The sequence below is a fragment of the Cuculus canorus genome, chromosome 9 (genome assembly GCF_017976375.1).
Source record: "Cuculus canorus isolate bCucCan1 chromosome 9, bCucCan1.pri, whole genome shotgun sequence".
Taxonomy (NCBI): domain Eukaryota; kingdom Metazoa; phylum Chordata; class Aves; order Cuculiformes; family Cuculidae; genus Cuculus; species Cuculus canorus.
In genome coordinates, this window is record NC_071409.1 from 13,906,583 (window position 1) to 13,924,158 (window position 17,576).

General features: G+C 46.5%; 2 long non-coding RNA genes across 2 annotated transcripts; one reads left to right on the forward strand and one right to left on the reverse strand.

Moving 5' to 3' along the window:
* Nucleotides 1–3,079: 3,079 nt before the first annotated feature.
* LOC128853055 (uncharacterized) lies at nucleotides 3,080–11,722 on the forward strand. Its single transcript, XR_008451278.1, has 3 exons — nucleotides 3,080–3,304; nucleotides 9,391–9,493; nucleotides 10,432–11,722. It is a non-coding gene; the product is annotated as an uncharacterized LOC128853055 (long non-coding RNA).
* On the reverse strand, nucleotides 9,773–11,854 carry LOC128853056 (uncharacterized). Its single transcript, XR_008451279.1, has 3 exons — nucleotides 11,718–11,854; nucleotides 10,952–11,012; nucleotides 9,773–10,327 (listed from the first exon to the last, which is right to left on the reverse strand). It is a non-coding gene; the product is annotated as an uncharacterized LOC128853056 (long non-coding RNA).
* Between the last annotated feature and the right edge of the window lie 5,722 nt (nucleotides 11,855–17,576).

Below are 17,576 nucleotides of genomic sequence, written 5' to 3' on the forward strand. Positions count from 1 at the left end.
CCTGAATTTCAGCAGTGCAGCAGATCTTAGATCTTGTTTTGTTTCATCCTCACAGTTCTTCAGAGCAGAAGCAGCATTTGTTTTTCCCTAATAATTAAAAAAAATTGAAATCTCCCATTATTCAAACTAGTTAATGAAGGAACTTGTGAGTTCTCTGAAAAAGCCACACGACATGCCAAGTGCAAGGGTTACAAACGTAAGGAAATCATTAAGCTCTCTTCCTTATGCAGGACAAGAGGAGTTAACTCTGGCTTTTTACATGAAGTAGTGCCTCTGATTCATCATCTCACCAACTGACTAGCACTTTAAGACCAATTCAGACAGTTTATAACAGACCACAGAAACCAAATCAGTCAGTCAACAAAATTAGACCAAAAACCTGTGCTTCAGGGGGGCCATTCTGACCCAACCATAAACCAGCAACTGCAAGTTCTTCCGTCAGTGTTAGTAAGGTCTCACTCTCCTCATCAAACTCACCAGAGCTCCAGAAGACAACTTCAACCCATTCTCCCAATTAAATAGCTCGTTTGGATTTAATAGGACATTTATTGACTCCTGGGCCTATATTGATTCTGAATGGTCTACAGCTAAAGTTTAGTAAACGCTTTGGAGATAAATCAGCATGCAGGTAATAAACTGCAGATCACATAAGCAAACATTACTTAATTATAGTCATATTAATATATTGAGTCTGTAATGAATTTTTGAGGCATTTAATTATCAATTTGACAAGATAATCTAGGGGTAGTTAATGATGGACCAGTAAATTTTTAAAAAATACAGACACTTAATAATTCTCCTAACTGACACTGAATTAACTTGCTTTAGCTGTCTGGTTAAATAGACAGCAGTTAATTACAGAGTGCTTAAACAGTCTCACAATTTTAATATATGACCCGCTTTGCTGTGCACTAACTATGCAGCAGGAAACATGGGGCTTTCTCTGTGTTTTTCCTTCAGATGTGTGAATTGCTGTTGCAACCAACCACTCTGTCTTTGTCAAGATTCAACAGTTAGGCCTTTCTTTTTGACAAACCCAATGGACCACTCCCTCTCATTAGTAATCAGAAACTGTTGTGTGTTTTAGTCCCCACAGGATTAACAACAAAAGGGGAATTTTTCACTGGTAGGAGGAACACCACTTTGCAAAGGAAGTGGTTGCCATGAAGATCCAAGTGGTCCCTGGACAGGCAGAGACATCCTGGCTACCCATGGATGTCTGAATATTGCTGTCTAGATATTCATGTATATCCAAGAAATGCTTTACCCGGTGCTGAAGTGCAGCTCCTTCTTTGGATAAAATCTGACACTTTGCTACAACAACTGGTTCAGCCCTGACTCATACAAAGATGATCACTTGCCATAGTGTTTTGGGAGCATTAAAAAAACCCAGGCAAAAGAGCCAGAAAAGGCAGCACCAGAGACAGCATTAACACTTCATCCCAGAGGCTGATGAATAAGGGTAACAAATATTAATAGCTGCGACACCTTCTCTAGGAATAGCCTCAAGCTTCACTGAGGAAGAGCAGCTTCCTCCAGCTGGGGAAGTTTTGGCAATCGTTGGTATGAAATGTAAAACACTGCTGATAATCCCAGGTTGTGCATGATTAAAACAATGTAGATCATTAATCAGCTGGAGAAAACACATGCAAGTCCTTTAAAAAAAAAAAAAAAGAAGACATTTCAGGAAGCAGAAGCAATGTTGTTTAACTCCAGGAGTTCAGAGGCTCCGAGCCATCAGTTTCTCCTATCTTTAGCATAAAGAGAAATTTTCAAGAGTTGATTTTTTAATTTATTTACTTCAGGAAACCTTTAAGGATAAAGGTGTTTTGTGTTTTTTTCTCAGCTATTATGCAGTCTAGAAGACTCTTCTCCAAAAATAAATGAAATAATTCATACCATAGCATAAATCCAGGAAGAAGGGATTTAAAAAGCCAGTTAATGTTAAAAGACTTTAAAACTTAAGCAGTGATCCCACGGACCCTTACTCAGCCAGACAATTGCATGATGCTTCAATGACACCAGCAAAATCATTTTGCTCTTGAAGTCTGGTACTAGCAGCTGTGATGACCTCATTCAGCAGTGGGCTACATCATAGTTCTCTCAAGGTACAAATTCAGGGGACACAAAACCTCAGTTTGGGAAAGAAGTTATCATGAAATCTGTGTTTCTAGTTGGTTTATTTAAGTCACACCATGTTCTTCAGAGCTAGGCCAACCACGATTAAACAGGGTTGTTGCAAGTCACCATCCCCAAGGTATTGTTCTCCAGTTTCACCCAAATGAGAGGAAAAGGTTTCTGCCACCCCTGGTTTGCTGACATGGCTGAGAGCAGCTTGGGTACCTGAGGAGGCTCTGTTGGCGGCTGAGGTCACCATCTTCTCCAGTTTGAAATCAACTTAACTGTTCCTGTGGACCTGTTTTGCTCAAGGAAGGCAGAAAAAGCCATAAGGAGGGTCCTTGTCACCTCCAAAGTATTGCTTACTACATGTTTATTGGTGACAGAGGGGGAGAAAAGGACCATGCCTTCGAGGTCTGCTGTTCCCAGGTCTTGATGTCTTGCCTAGCACCTTAGACTCAGCACTGATTGCTCATACACTGACTACTGACCTCCCTTCAAGAGGTACCTGGACATTTTAGGGCAAATCATGGCACGGCCAGCACTTACCCTCATGTCTCCTCTTCACTGAGTAGTAGTTGATGCTGGAAGTTACGCACAGTCCTTCAGCTTATAATGGAGGTGGGACCAGGGCTGATTCACAGACCATTCCCTCGACAGGGCAAAGAGGGAAAGGAGAGCTGAGTTTAACACTTTGTTCAAGGAAAGAGAAGGCAATTCGTTCCCCACGCTGACACCGTCAGCTGAGGTCACCAACAGTGCTGTGCTCTGCAGGATACTTACTCATGCCCAGTTGTTTTGGGCTTGCCATTAGAGAAAGCATTCTGCCAGAGGTATTGTCAGATACACTACTCCCTCCACATTACCAACATGCTGTGGTGTTTTTCAAAAGCCACTTTTGGTCTCAGCACTCCTCTGGATGGCTAGAAAGAGGCTCTCACTGCATGCCAAGAAGCTCAAGCACAGCCTATGGTATTTCTGGGCTGGCTGATGATGGAGTGGTTGGTCACGGCACACAGCTGTGCTGTGGCCTCGGAGATCAGCTCAAAAGCGTGTCCCTCGGTATCCTTGGCCAGTGCTGCAGTGTTCCAAGGCCAAATGAAAGCTGTTGTCCCACTCTCCGAGGCCTCTTCTTCCTCTGACCTATCTCCACAGGCTCCTTCTCCGTGGCTTCTGCTCAGGGCAGGTAAGACACTCCCATTGTTCTAAGGTGAGCAGCTGCCCTGACCTTGTGGGGCTGCAGAGGTGGGCTGTGGGTACCACCAGCCCTTCACCTCTCCTTCCCAGCACGGACGAGTGCTTCAGCCTCTGCACACCCCTCCTCCTCTTGCCACAGATGGTTGCCAGGGTTTCTCTTTGGCTGCTGTTTTTGGGCCCAGCTGCAGGAGGGCTCTGCTCCAACACAGGCTCAGCTGGGCTAGCACAATGGGAAAACAAAGGCCCACTCACTGGGGATCTGAGCCTTTTCAGCCTCGTTTCCTTTTCCGATGCTTTCACTTCCTCTGAGGAAAATGCTGCTGAAAGGAGGACAGTGTCACTGTGGCTGCTGCCATAGGCATGGGGGCTTGGATGTCACTGGCTGCTTCTTTGTCTGGGTCAGTGATTTCAAAGGTGCCTTCACTCAGCTCCTCCCTTAGAGATAACATTTATTCTAAAAAGATTTACATGGGCAATCAGGAGAGAGCCAATATCACTCTGACTTACAAGCAGCTGGCTTTGCCTGGGCTGTGTTCCTACAGCAGGTCCCAGCAGAGGTGCTGAGCATCCCCAGAGGGAGCACAGGTGTGACAGAGCCTAGCAGAAGCTTCTCAATTTGGGACATTTGCTCTGCAGTCTTCAAGGCATGCAGCAAATGTAAGGAAGTATTTGGGGAAGTCAGGAGGAATGGGCTAGTTTGTGCTTTGGCAATTACAGTGTGGGTTGGGAAAGGGGAAGAGGGAATGAATGGGTTGGTACAAGAAGTAGTTACTATTACAAAAAGAGGAATATCTGTGATTTAAGCTAAAGTAAAGTTTCATCTAAGTAATTATGTTCTTTGAAAGTAAGACAGAATGTTCCTCTGATAGAATATTTTCCTTAAAATAGCGTTTTTCCAGACACTGTTCATTTTTTGAAGATGATAATGTCTTGTGTGAAATACTTCTTCTGTCATCACCTATGTTTGGAGTTTCTTCCTGTCTTAGAGGCAAGGTCAAGCAGAGATCTGGACCCAGCTCCAAATTACTAAGAGTTTTGACTGTTGTGAAATTCACAATAACATTAAAATTAGACCTTGGAAAGTAATAGAATATGCATAAGATTTCTGGGAAAATTTATACATATGCATGTAAGTGGGAAATGTATTCTGTACGCAGCTTTTGTCTTGTTGCACATGATTGATGGAGATCACTCCCTCGTGTTGCCCAGGCTGATAAAGGATGCTTGCTTTCTAAAACTCCAAAACGAGTCTTAGAGAATTTTATTTGACAGCATTTAGGGTATCAGCAGCTTGATTTATAGCGCGGCTTTACTGCCACTGCCTTTGACATTGAGGGGTAGGGGATCTTTCCCTCTTGGAGAAAGAGAGGTTGTGTTAACTGAAAAGCTTGTGCAGGTGGCAAAGTTATCCTTGCTGGATAAGAGAGAAGGTGTTAATCTGTGCATTTGCTAAGGAAGCAATTAACATTCCCTGCCTTTACAACAACTTTTAAGCTAAAACACCCGAACCGACCGACGTACAGACCCTTTCCCGGCGGTGGGGGTCCCTCAGTGAGCGGCAGAGGGCGCTCGGGGAGCAGGATTGCGGCGGGAGGCGGGGACGGGGCTCTGCCGTGGAGGTGGGCGTGCGGCCCCGGAGGGGGTGCTGGAACCCAGCATCCCACTGGGATTACCCCAGTCTTCTAGTGCAGGCTCCCCTCCCCGGGGCATTGCCACTGGGGCTCGGTGTCACATGGACTGGCTGTGGTAGAGGAGAGAATTGCCCCAAATGTCCTAAAAGCCAGATCCAGTGCTTTCCTTTGGTTGGTTTGGTCTACTGCCAGATCCAAGGTGCTCCTGGGATGGGGCTTGTTTCCACCTGGAGAGACCCAGCTTCTGAAGGCAGCTTTTCCCCCTGCTTCTCCCTGTCCCAGAAGTGCTGTGGCTGCTGCTAAAATGGGGAATGCACTAAGAGCAGAGGAAATGTGTGTTTAGATGGAAAAGCTCATTGGAGTCCCAACAGAAAGGCACCAGACACAGAAGTAAGCAGTAGGGTCCTTGGCCGGCCCAGCCAAACAGCTCCTAAGGATGGATTGCCTCCAGAGGAGGAGAGGGATTAAAACAGAGCACTTCTGATGAAGGAGTCCAGTGATGTGCCAACTTTCTTCCCCTTTCCCATCCACCCCACTATCATCCATCCTGTGATCCTCGCACTAAACAGCCATGGAGGGTTGTGGGACATGGGGATTTTGGATATACAGCACTCTCCCCCTGCCTTTAGCTTAGCCAGAACCCTCCGTTCTGAGGGAACAACGCCTGCAGAGCCCTCACTGCTGTCAGCAAACAGGTTTGCTTTATTTCAAGTTGCACCAAGTGCCACGAGCTGTGCCATTTGAGCTCAGGTCCTTGCTTGGTCCATTGGCTGCTGTTTTGCTGCACCTCATCCCGTCCCATGGAGGAGGAATCAGCCAGCTCTGCCTGGCTTCAGAGTCTCCACGCTGGAAAGCAACTTATGGAGACAAGGTGGCCAGAAACATCGTACACAACTCTACTGGGAATAGTGAAGGGGGTTACGTAGGTCCATGGGGCAAGGGCAGTGCCTGGTCCAGCTTGCATAAAGGTTGCAGGGGGCTGCAATCCAGCAAAAAAAAAGAAAAGGCCTTTCCGTTGAGCCGCTGTCACCACCAAGGCAGGAACAGCACGCTGCTGGGAGTGACTGGTTTGCTCCAGTAGTCTCTTTACAAGCACCGAGGGACAGCTCCTCGGGGATCGCTGGGTTTTTAAAAGGACACTTATAAGCATTAATACTGCGCTGGGGGAGAGGGCAAGGAGAAGGGGGGTCAGGGAGGGGTGGTTGCATTGACTGCTTAGGACTTAAAGCTGTAAACCTCTTCTTCCCTCACTCAATGCTGGGACGTTTTTATTGGCGAGATGAAGGGAGACAGAGCACAGCTCCACAACTTGCTCTTCTTCTAGAGGTTAATGACCCAGTTAGCAGCTCTTGGCTGCATTTCCCGACATTTTGCAGACATCAAGACCCGTCTCCCTGCCAAGTACATTCTGTTCCCTGGAGCTCAGCCAATGCATCTCAGATTACTATGTAATGCGACAAAGAGGGAGAGCTGGAGGTGAGGGTGGGGGCTGGAGGGGAGATACAGGAGCCATTGGTAAGGGGGCAGGCAGAAGGGGAAGCACCACTTCTATATATAACATCTGAGATGGAAATGAATCTCCCAAGGTGCTTATTTGCTGGATAAAAACGTGAATCCCAGGATAAATTGGAGTGATGCTTCTGGGAAACAGATGCAATCAGCAAATAATTCCCCCCTAGGGATTGTGCAGGCCTGTGCTTCCCAGCTTCACTGACAGTCAGTCTCCTGCTTCTGATGCCCTTGTGTCCAGGACAAATACTGCTAGGGAGCCAGGGCTGCTTTTCTGAATGAGAGTCCAATATCTCAAGAGGAACAGGGACTTAGCCAGGAAGGTGGGGAGTGAGGAGAGGGAAGAGGAGAGAAGAGGAAGAAGATCCTGCATGGTCTTTTATTTCTCCTTTTATACTCAGGGAAGAAAATGTTGCTTAGATGCTCTCTGCTTGGTGAGCTTAGCTGCCTCAGATCCAGTCACTTGTAAAGGGAGGAAAGTCAGACCTTAGGGAAGGCTCTGTTGGCAAGGGTTGAATGTGCTGTTCGCAGAACAGCTGAGCTACCCAGCCTATTAGCAGCAGGTGCCTGCCGTTGCTAGAGGCCAATATAAACTTCACCGATGACCGCGAGTCTTGGCCCAGTGAACAGTCTGGTGTCCTCTCTCAAGCCATGCTGGGGTCTTCCCCTGCAGCTCTGCAAGATCACAGACACTGAGATACCTTTGGCTCCTGCAAACCTCCCCTCCCAGGCATCCTGTGCCATGTTTCTGATAAAAACCATGTTCTTTTCTAGGTTTCACTTGTTGGCAGCACTGAGAACCAGGTTTGAGGTCCTGACCTGAGAGGAGCCCTTGCAACACTCCTCTCCTGGACTGGCATCTCTGTTAGAGCTTTCCCATCCTACCTAGGTGCAGTATCTCCTGCTAGTTCAGCTCTGGGCCTTGCTTACAGCTGCTCTGGGAACCTTCTAGCCAGGCTTGCAGCTTCATCATGGCCTGGGCTGTATGCAATAATGTACCACAGGCCTTTCTCCACCTGGAGAAAGGTGTAGCCTCTGGAATATGGTCATGCCACTTCTCAGCTTCGACCCTTGCCAGACCTGCCGTTTCCTTCCCTCCAACCTTCCTGCAGGTGTGTCAACGCATGTCCTTCATAGACATCCCAGCCTTGAGCTCCTTTGCTCAAGCCCTGTACTTCTGTAGCAGCTTACTTGGTCCCATTCCTGCCTTGCTGCTCTACATACACATAGCCATGCTGCTGCAATCATTGTCCCAATCCCAACCCATGCCCCTGCCTGTCCTGCTCCTGCCATATCTGCCTGCTCCCATGTTGCCTTTCCTGCTCCAGCCTTTCCAGGGCTCAGACTGCTGTTGTAGGGCACCAGGAGGTGGGGGTCTCCTCCTTCTCTTAACTGAGCCTACTGGCACAGTCCTCTTGCAGGGAGGCGTGCTGTGAAATGAGCGTGATGAGCCACTTCTGACCAAGGTGTGCAGGGACAGTGTCAGGAGCAGTAGATGAAGGTGAGATTCCACTGAGCAAAGCAGGAGGCCTGAGGAGAGCTCAAGGGAACAAGTTGCCACATGCAAGGTGTCAAACCCTTCCCCCAGGACCTAAGATACCCTGTGGTCAGGCTCATGTCACGGGGCATGCCCAGAATTGGTCCAGGCTCTGCTCTCTGTGGTGTGGCAAGAGCAGTTCTGTGCTCACGGCTCAGAGAAAGGGCTGGTCCTCATCACTGGAGTGCAGCCAGGGCCTGCACCAGGCAGGTCTACTACCCTGTTCAACGGTGACTGGATGCTCCCCGGCAGCACCTTGTAGGTCTAATCCTGGTCTCACAGGCTTGACAGCCCCCTTTGTGCCATCCCTCAAGATGCTGTCTCGTAAACCAGGAAGAGAAGAAACATGAGAGGTCTGACTCAAGGGGACTGCTTATCTCCGCGGAGCAGAGCCCTCCCTTCTTCCTCTTCAGGAATTATTTCCTTGAAAGATGAGAAACAGCACAAAACTGCCTCTTGCTCATGTCCATCTACCGCACAGGGCTGGGTGTCAGTAGGCCACAACGGCTCACTGCATTTGCTAGACGTGGTGCGAGGAGGAATTTTCACCACCTGCAGCCCAAGAAATAGATGAGTCAGGTTTACCTGTACCAAGAGTTGCTCGGCAAAGTCCTGAAAAAAAGTGTGTGTTTCTGTGGAGAGGAACTTCCTCAAAAAAACACAGTAAATGCCAGCATCAAAAAATCTGACACTGTGTTATTTCACTGCTAAGCATCTATCCTCAAGGCCAGCCCCACAGAGAGAGTCATCAGGGGCCAAAGCATCCTCTAAACCATAAGCCTAGGGTAACCACAATCATGCAACCCTCTAAGCCACATGTCAGCCTCCTCCAAAGGTTGAAAAGGTCCATGCACAGTCCTATGATGTATGACAGCTGGAGGAGGGCACAGGTTGAAGAAAAGAGGGAGCAGCTCCTCGTGAGTACCCTTACAAGAGGAGCTGAGTGGAGGCATACGTGGAGTCTCAGTTTTCTATCAAAGTCAGCCTTATCCTCTTTGTCTGGCTCACATCCTTCCAAAGCAGATGCCCCGCTACGGAGATGAACACATGCCACAGCACACTGTACTAGATGCTGCACAAACCCAGTGTGAAATTGGAGTCCTGTCCCAATGCGCCTGCGATTTTGTTGCCCAGCAGGGCTGTTTGCAAGTGGAACAACTTGCAGTCAGCAGGGAGGGCACAGGTGATGGTGATGTGCAAATCGGAAAACAATTGCCAGAGGCACCTCAGCATCTGGTACAATGCTGAGAAGACTTAAGCTGGGACAATTACAATTTAAATATTGCTGCTATTACCAATGCCAGAAAGAAACATTTGCCCCATTATCAGGGTAAATAATAGCAGGTAGAGTACTGCTAAATTCATGCTGCCTTTTTCTACCTTTTCCTTTGCCCACAGATCTATGCTGGAGTAGAAACCTTGACAGCAAACAAGCACCAAGGCCAACATGTATAAAGACCGAGAAATGTTCCAGCCCTGTTTAAGGAGCAGGTCAAGGCAGGTGAGCACCAGCTGTGTTGACCACATGACTTGTCCTGAGTGGGAAAGCTTATCCCAAAAGCTGAGATATTTTGCAGTTTTAAGAGACTAGCAAAGGCTTCACTCCCATATCAACTGGTTCCCAAATTTACTAACTCATAGAAACAACTCATGTGAAACAACTACTGCCAGTTCAGGCTCAATTTCTTTCTGTTTAACATCACTACCAGATCCACCAGAGGAAGCAGTAACTCGTGTTGAGTCCAGTTTATTAGTCCAACGTGGGCAGAGCAGGAAACAATAAGCTTGAAGTCCAGCAAGGAAGGTTTAACTTTGGTACTATCTCTAGATGTCTCAAATAAGAACCACAGTTAAGCACTGAAAAGATCGTCTAGGGAGCCTGTGGAGTCTGTAGCCATAAAATGCCTTCAAGGACAGAGGCAAACTTCTCTCTGGACTTCTTTGGGTCCTGCTGGTCCCATCTCATGGCATGGTATGGACAGGTTGACTTTTTGTTATGTGTTGGCCTTTCCCATCCCAGTTTCCAGGTGCATTTGTTCAGCTTTCCCTCTGTCACATGCTGTCCCCTCTGTGTGCGTTCACAGGATGTGTGGCACACTGCTGAACCTGATGTTGAGCAAGTTGGCCTGACTTGTGAAATCATGTTTCCCTTTCAATTAGGATGAGTTTTGAGATATACATAAATGTATAGAATACTAGAGAATATTTATTAGGGTTGAAATTAACATTGATTGATTTGATTTTTGCTGATTAGGTAATTATGAGAACTAAAGGGGTAATCACCTTTTCGATGAGGAAATGAAACAATCATCCAAGCAAGACAAGTCCCGAGTTTCTAATTTGAGCAGAGAGAGAAAAAAAAGAAAAAAAAAAGCCACAGGTGAAGATCAAAGAGCAGTATCTATGCCGGTTTGCCAGTTTGTCTCTCTCTTTCTCCAGGCAGACATGGGCTGGGGCTTTTCCTACCGTGCTCATCTCAGTTTTATGCATCTGTACAGTGACTTGTGTGGTCAAGCGAGGGGAAACTAAAGAATTAGCCCAGAGACTAAAGCAATGCAAGGAGCATTTCTTGGCTTACTTTATGCCTAGAGGAAGAAGGAGCCTTCCCTACAGCTCTTCACCTCACCAGAAGTATGGCCAGATCTGTCAAGTCACTGACAGCTGAACATGAGGCTCACACAAGCAAGTCCTGCCTCGCTCTCCTCCCTGGAGCTGTCTCTCACACATCTGCAATCCATCAGGGCCTCTCTCCCCCAAGGTGACCCCATGCGCCAGGCTTGTTTGCTGGATATTTGGGATAACTCTAGGGCTCCAGGATTTCTTTTTCAGCTAGCAACATGGGAAGAGACCATTGAGTGCAAACCTCAGTCTGACACCCTGTGCCCAACAAGTGCAACCCCTCATGGCACTTGTATGGCAACCCCACACAAATGCCATGACTCCTTTCTCCTGTTCTTACCTGTGTTGCAACAGAAACTGGGATGAAGAGAGGCTCTGGAGAGTCAGCTATCACCAGTCCCCTAAAAACAAAACAAACAAAGACCTTTTCTTAGTTGCAGTGACATGAACAGAGCTTAGTCCCCTGGCCCCTCCAGGATGTGGCTGAGGTATATCAGGGAAGAGCAGCTGTCAGCATGGATGTGCCTAAAATTAGCTCAAAGAGAAGGTTTCCTCTATTTATTTATTTATTTGCTCATTAAAAGGCCCCTTCTCATTAGATGCAAATTCAGCACAAAGCCAGTACAAAGGCACTACTAATGTTTTTCAATTACACTGAGAGGGAGGTCACAGCACTTTGCATTTGAATTTCTGCTTGGTCCTAGATGTTCTTGGGATAGAGGCTGTAGCAGTGGGGTGAGCAGTTTGGATGCTGGGCTGCAGGAAGACTTTTGGAAGAGCTGTACCAGATGCATCAGGTTCTGGTGTGCTGGAGACCAGCATGTCATTTATTTGGTGTTACAGGTGCCTCAGGAAGGAATAATGAAAAATGGGTCTCTAACTTTAATTTATCTCCTTTCAGATATGCCCCCCCGCAAGAGGTTTCTTATTACACAAATTCTGCTTTCCTCTGTTTGCCAGCTTTTCCCAACCATCCATCTTTCCCACCCTCTGACAACTTTAAGACTCCCTCACAAATTTCACTCCCTCAAACCGGACGGGAAAGAAGGGGGTGGAGAGGTATTAAAAATACCAGATTCCAGCAAGTTTTTGTCAGAGAGAAGTACCTTCATAAGGCCTTCTGTAAGCACAGCACTGGAGAGGGAATGCACTTCCTCTTAGCATATCCACATATGGCACAGATCCGTAGGAAAACAGGCTCGATCGCTTCTGCTGCTCAGGGGACAAGTTGTTAATTATAGAGCTCAATAAACTTCATTTCATCGCCTCTGTTTGGCTCATGACACGGGGATTGAAATGGGATTACCTATATAGACATTTAGAAGTTCTGAAAAGAAGGAAAAAAGCAAACAACAACTTTATGGACAACACAACCCAAATTTTTTTCACTGTACCTATTCCATTGCACATAACCTATCTCAGAGAAATGCCGTAATATTTCTTTGTGCATACTCCTGGAACGAGCCTTACAGGAGATCGGGGTCTGCCTTTGAATTCTACCCGACATCTTGATCTGCAATGATCCACAGGCATTCCAGAGCTGGTTTCCTGAGGGTGCTGCCTTTGTGCTGGCTTGCTGCTCTCCCATCTGCCTTCTCTTGCTGCCTTTCATTTTCTACTCTGATTATCATTTTATTTTTGAGGTGAGAAGTGTCATCGCCATTGCAGTAAGACACTGCTGCGTGAGACTAGGGCATCTGGTTCCTACTGAAAGATGAAGAGTTGATTAATGGAGCAGGCAGTAAGTAGCAACAACAGTTAATGAGGCTTCACAACTGGAGATCAGCCCTACCCACAGTTGTGCTATACTATAATAGCCTAGTGCAGTCGGGCAGTAGTCTTGGTCTACTGAGTCTGCAAGTATTTTGACCCAATGTTTTGATTTGCACAAGCATGGGAGGCCATGGGCTGTGACTATTTGCTATCAGCATGAATATAGGTGGGCTGGAGCACTGACTCGGACCAGACCCTTCCATCTAGGGCCAGGTTTGATATTCATGGTCCAAGAGAAAAGTTTCCAGCCTACAGCTTCAGTTTTTTCTGATTTACCAAGTCAACTGGGTGTGCAAGCAAGCTGGACTCTGAGGACCTTATGGCCTTTTAATGAGAAGGTGAGAACTATTTATAATCTGTGCAAGCTTTTCCTTGAGATGGCAATTCTGGGCAGGACAAAAGGTCTGCTAAACTACCTGCCTACTGTATCTTTATCCTCTTCTCCAGGAAAGTACATTAGAGAGCAGAAAGTCAAGCAGCTCACAGTACGACTGGCTTAGAAAAAACATCTCCCCCCAAACCATATTGCTCATCTGTCTGCTTTGATGGCATCAGTGTTGCTCTGAACAGCACCGCAAGTAGTGCTGATTGCAGAGCAGCAGCAGGAAGATGGGAATCATTAAAGAGACTCAGCCAAAACCCTATAATTAATTAGTTAGAAAAGCATCTTGGTGTTATTAGACAGGTCTCAACAGAGGAAGCGACACCTCCATTCTAACAGACTCACCTTTTGCCAGCGCTGCTGCTGCGATGTTTGACATTGTGCTGGTGTAAACAGAAATTAGAAGTCAGTGTGACAGGAAGAGGAGCTGCTGGCAGGCTCTGCCCTTGGCCAGCACTGTGCTGTATGCTGGGAGGTTTCCGTGCTCTGCTCACAGGCAGAAATCAGATCCTGGAAATGGCTCAGGTAGGGATGATTACTACTCAACTGGAAAGACTCTGATTTTTTGCTGTGATTAAAACAAAGCCCAGTTTTCCCCGGGTGCTGAACAGAAAGCCTGTTAACCAGGTGTTTGTGATTATAAACAGCCAGGCATATACAAAAATGTCACCCTAGGCACCAGGAACTGATACCTCCTGGGATCTAGACACACGCAGGGTGCTGCTGTCCCTGGCAAACATGCACAGGCTGGCGGCATGGAGAAGTGGGCCATGCTCAGAGCTGCATATTCATGGCATGCAAATGTTAAGCTATTTGCAAACTCCCACAGCTGTCATCAGCACACTGTACCATGGCCATGAGCCCCAGTGATGGAATAATTTCCTATGGGGAGCAGCAGGATGCTGCGCGATCTGCGTGTTGCTGAAAATAAGAGCATCAAAAGGAAAATGGAAACACAAGGCTAAAATAGCCAGGATTGCTTTAAGGACTCTTAATTTCCTTTGGGGAAGGAGGCCAGGCAATGTGGCTAGTGCATGGGGCGAGGAGGCAGGAGTCCTGGCTCTCCCACTGACCCGCCATCATACCTTTGGCAACTCTCTTTCTTCTCATGTGCTAATTTTGCCCTTTCTCCACTTGGTACTGTCAGCCTCTAGGAATTCATAAGTCTTTAGCTGGGCCTCCAAACACCATGATTTGTCTTAAAAATCAAGAGCTATAAGCATATACGTATGAATTATGGGCCTTTTTGAATGGCCTTGTGGTTTCTGGCTCTTTAGGGATCATAATTCCAACTGTGAGCGGGTCAGATTTTTTTTATTATGATTATTATTATTTTAAATGAAAGCCAAGAATTTCACATAAACACAGGGCTCTGGCAGCTTGAGCTGGCAGTGCTGCCTGCTCTTCATGTGTCCTGCCTACTTAGACTGGAAGCGTCTGAGGCATGGGCTGTCACTGGCCATGTCTGCACAGCATCAGGCAAAAACTGCCCCAAATTCAGTTGGCTTCCTGCGCTTTCCTGGGACAACTGACAACAAACAGCCATTCCCCCAGCTGTTTCCAGTGATGATGGCAGGTGGGATAACTCCCCTGTGTCTGGCCTGCATTACAGCACAGGTGACCAACAGACTGGAAATGATCCAAGAGTAAGCTCCTAGGGAAGATCTTTGGTGCATCCCATTTTGAACCTGCTGTTGCAGCCCTGCCAAAGTATTTCAAGTGCTCTTCAAGGCAGCGGATACTAAAAACTGAGAACATGTCAGTACATACCTTTGCTATTCTGTCTGCTGAGTTTCAGTCAAGAGCCCGGTCACCTTCTGGACAGAGGTTTGAGTGGAAGGTTGTGCTTGGTTGAACTGTCCTGCTCATCCCATGATGATGAACAACTCAAATCCCCCATGTTTTACCTTGCAAATGTGTGGACGTATCATGGGAAGCTCCCTGTCTGAGCAGCTGTCACCAGCTCTGCAATGACAAGAAGCCTGTCTTTGGCTTTCAGCTCTGAAGCTCATCTCTTTACAGTAGCTGTCAATGAAGACGTTCTCTGAATAAACGAAGAAACAGAGGTCTTCAAACAAACAACACATTCTTCCTCAGGTTAACTTTGCAGAGAAAGCAAATATTTCAAGAGAATATGGTTACTGCTCATAGCTCTCTGGAGCCAGCCTGCTGACTCTTCTGCGGTGGCTGTAAATCTGATGGTGGTTCAGTTTAAGGGCCTCACAGATGCTAGTTCAGGCTGATATAATGCACCATAAATAGGATTGAAAGATCCCATCTATAGCAGACAAAGCCTTTCTGGCTCATTCAAACACCAAGGAAATGGACTATTTTATATATGCACAGTTGGGCTTGATCCAAAAGTGAGTGATAGCCAAAAGAATTCACACATTCCTCAGCTGGGAAACATGTTGATTTCAGAAAGCAGGAAAGGTAACATGAGGATACAGGGAGACTCCCTTGCCTGGCATTTAGTATTTGAATCTCATCCTTTGACTCACCTCAGACTCGCTGCTAAAGGGAAAAGTCCCAGAAGGACTGAAAAGCGCCATCACATATGAGATATTCCTGGTTTAGAGGCAGCAGAGCATTTGGTCTCCATGGGATGGAAAAGCTGCTCCCACAGCCTCAGGCTGAGCTTTAGAGGATCCCTCTCTAGCTTAAGAGATGTAACGATACATACACTATTGCAGTCAGCTCGTGCAACACTTTTCTATAAAACACCATGAAGAACCAGACAACTCCAAAAAAGGTTTGGGGCGTGTAATTCATCAGCTCTCAGTACAGGTAACAGTCACCAAACTGCCATGTACAGTAAAGGTTAAAAGCTAACAAGTAAACCCAGATGCAGATTATGGTGGGGGAAGTCTGCCTTCAAAGCGTGAGACCATCCCTAATTAATAGGGGTCAGAAAAAGGTCCCTTGGGTCAGGACCAGCACAGCAGTGGTAAAGCTGTGCTTCTGGCACCAGTCCCATGTGGGCCACAGAACGAGATGGATCCTTGGTCTGATCCTGCCTGGCAGTTTCTGTGCAAAATGGGGCCAATTTGCTGGGAAGCTTCCCACCCCCAAGGAGGGAAGAGGTGGGCCGAGAGTTTAACAAACATTTTGGTATTTGGAAGTCATTCCCAGCTCTCGTTTAACACACAGACTGCATTTCCCATTGCTAACTGGCAGCAAAGAGCTCATCAACATTTAAATAAGAGGCTTGTTAATGCCAGCATGAGGCAGGTTTGCATGCCAAGGCTGGCTAAGGTTTCGTGCCAAGGATTTTCTAAGAGAGAATTTCTCTAGGAAACTCCTTCAAAAGGAAGAATTCACTTCTGGTTAAAGAGAGTGAAGGCTTAATTTGAAGAGGTGCTGAGCTGGTTAAGTCAAATGGATGGTGCAAGAGCTGAAAGCCTGTGAAAAACGGACTCCAGCTATTAAATCAATTAGCTGAAGAATGGTATGCAGTGTTTTGCAACTGATTATGCTTTCTGCAATGCAATAACTGAAGGAAAAAAAGGCCACGCATAACTTCTTCCATCAGTGCCACGGACTCACCCATCAATGCTAAATATACTAAGGTGAGGCTTTAAATGCACCTGTTACCTGAGTGTAGCAATATTATTTTCTACAAATGGTGAAAGGCACCTTAGTACAGGGAGGATCTGCAATATTTGGCTCTGTTTCTAGATCTCAAATGAGTCCTATAAATTACAAAGAATTTTTACTCCTTGACTTTGTTTTGAGACTTCCCCGTGGAGACTGATCCTCCATCTCAGAGCTAGTGGAGAGAGAAGGGTGCAGGTTTTGGCAAAGCTAGGGAGTCCTGCACTATATAGCATGGTTTATTGCCTTTCCTTGTTCTGTCATATAACAGGAGTAATGTCCATGGTGTTGGAATATGTGCATGGTAATTGGCTTTTGCTGTAATTAAATGCCTTGATGCCAGTGTTTAATCAGCCGCCAAAGCTGTTTATTGCCTCATATACTGCTGCACCATGAGCATTACCCCTTAATTAGTTGCTGAAATAGTGATGATTTAGCAGCGTCTTTATATTTATACTTTAAGAAGGCAGATTCAGTCCAACATCAACAATATTGCAAGATAAAAAAGCAGGCCATTCTGCCATGCAATGATATTTCTTATTTGCTTTTCCTTATCTTGTGGAAAACAGTGTCATATGCATCTCCTGGTGACACCACACTAGAGGTCCAGTTAGCACTTTAAAAGCAGTTGCCACGTCTTTGCTCCATTCTAGGACTGACCTTGTGTATTTTAAATGGATTCAGTATCAATAAACCATTGTCCCAAAAATCTTTCAGCAGCAAAAAGGTGTAGACTTCCTTCACTTTGACTCACTGTTACCAAGATTGCCTGGACACTGTCCGGCAGACCAGAAGCGGAGAGCTCCCAGCCTCCGTCCCTAAAGCTCCTTGGGGATGGGAACTCCTCTATGTCACAGGAGGAGTGGCACTTTGTCTTGCATGACTCTGGCAGGTCCTTGAAATATTCCTCAAAATTGTCTAAAAAGCAAAAGTTATCCTTGGTTAGTAATAAAAGTCCATTTGTGACACAGAGGAAGTCATACAGCAAGTTAGCTTAGATATCTCCAAGAAAAACATACATGACCCACCTTCATTTAAAGCCAGGTAGTTAAACCCACAGTAGCAACAGCTGGAGACAGCCAATGCATCAGGAGTATGCAGCTGTATGACTGCTTCTTCATTTGACCAAGAACGTCACCAACAAACCAACCCGAGGGGCTGCCAAATAATCTACACTGCTTCCATCCCACCCTAAACACCCCATCCGGCTAGCCTT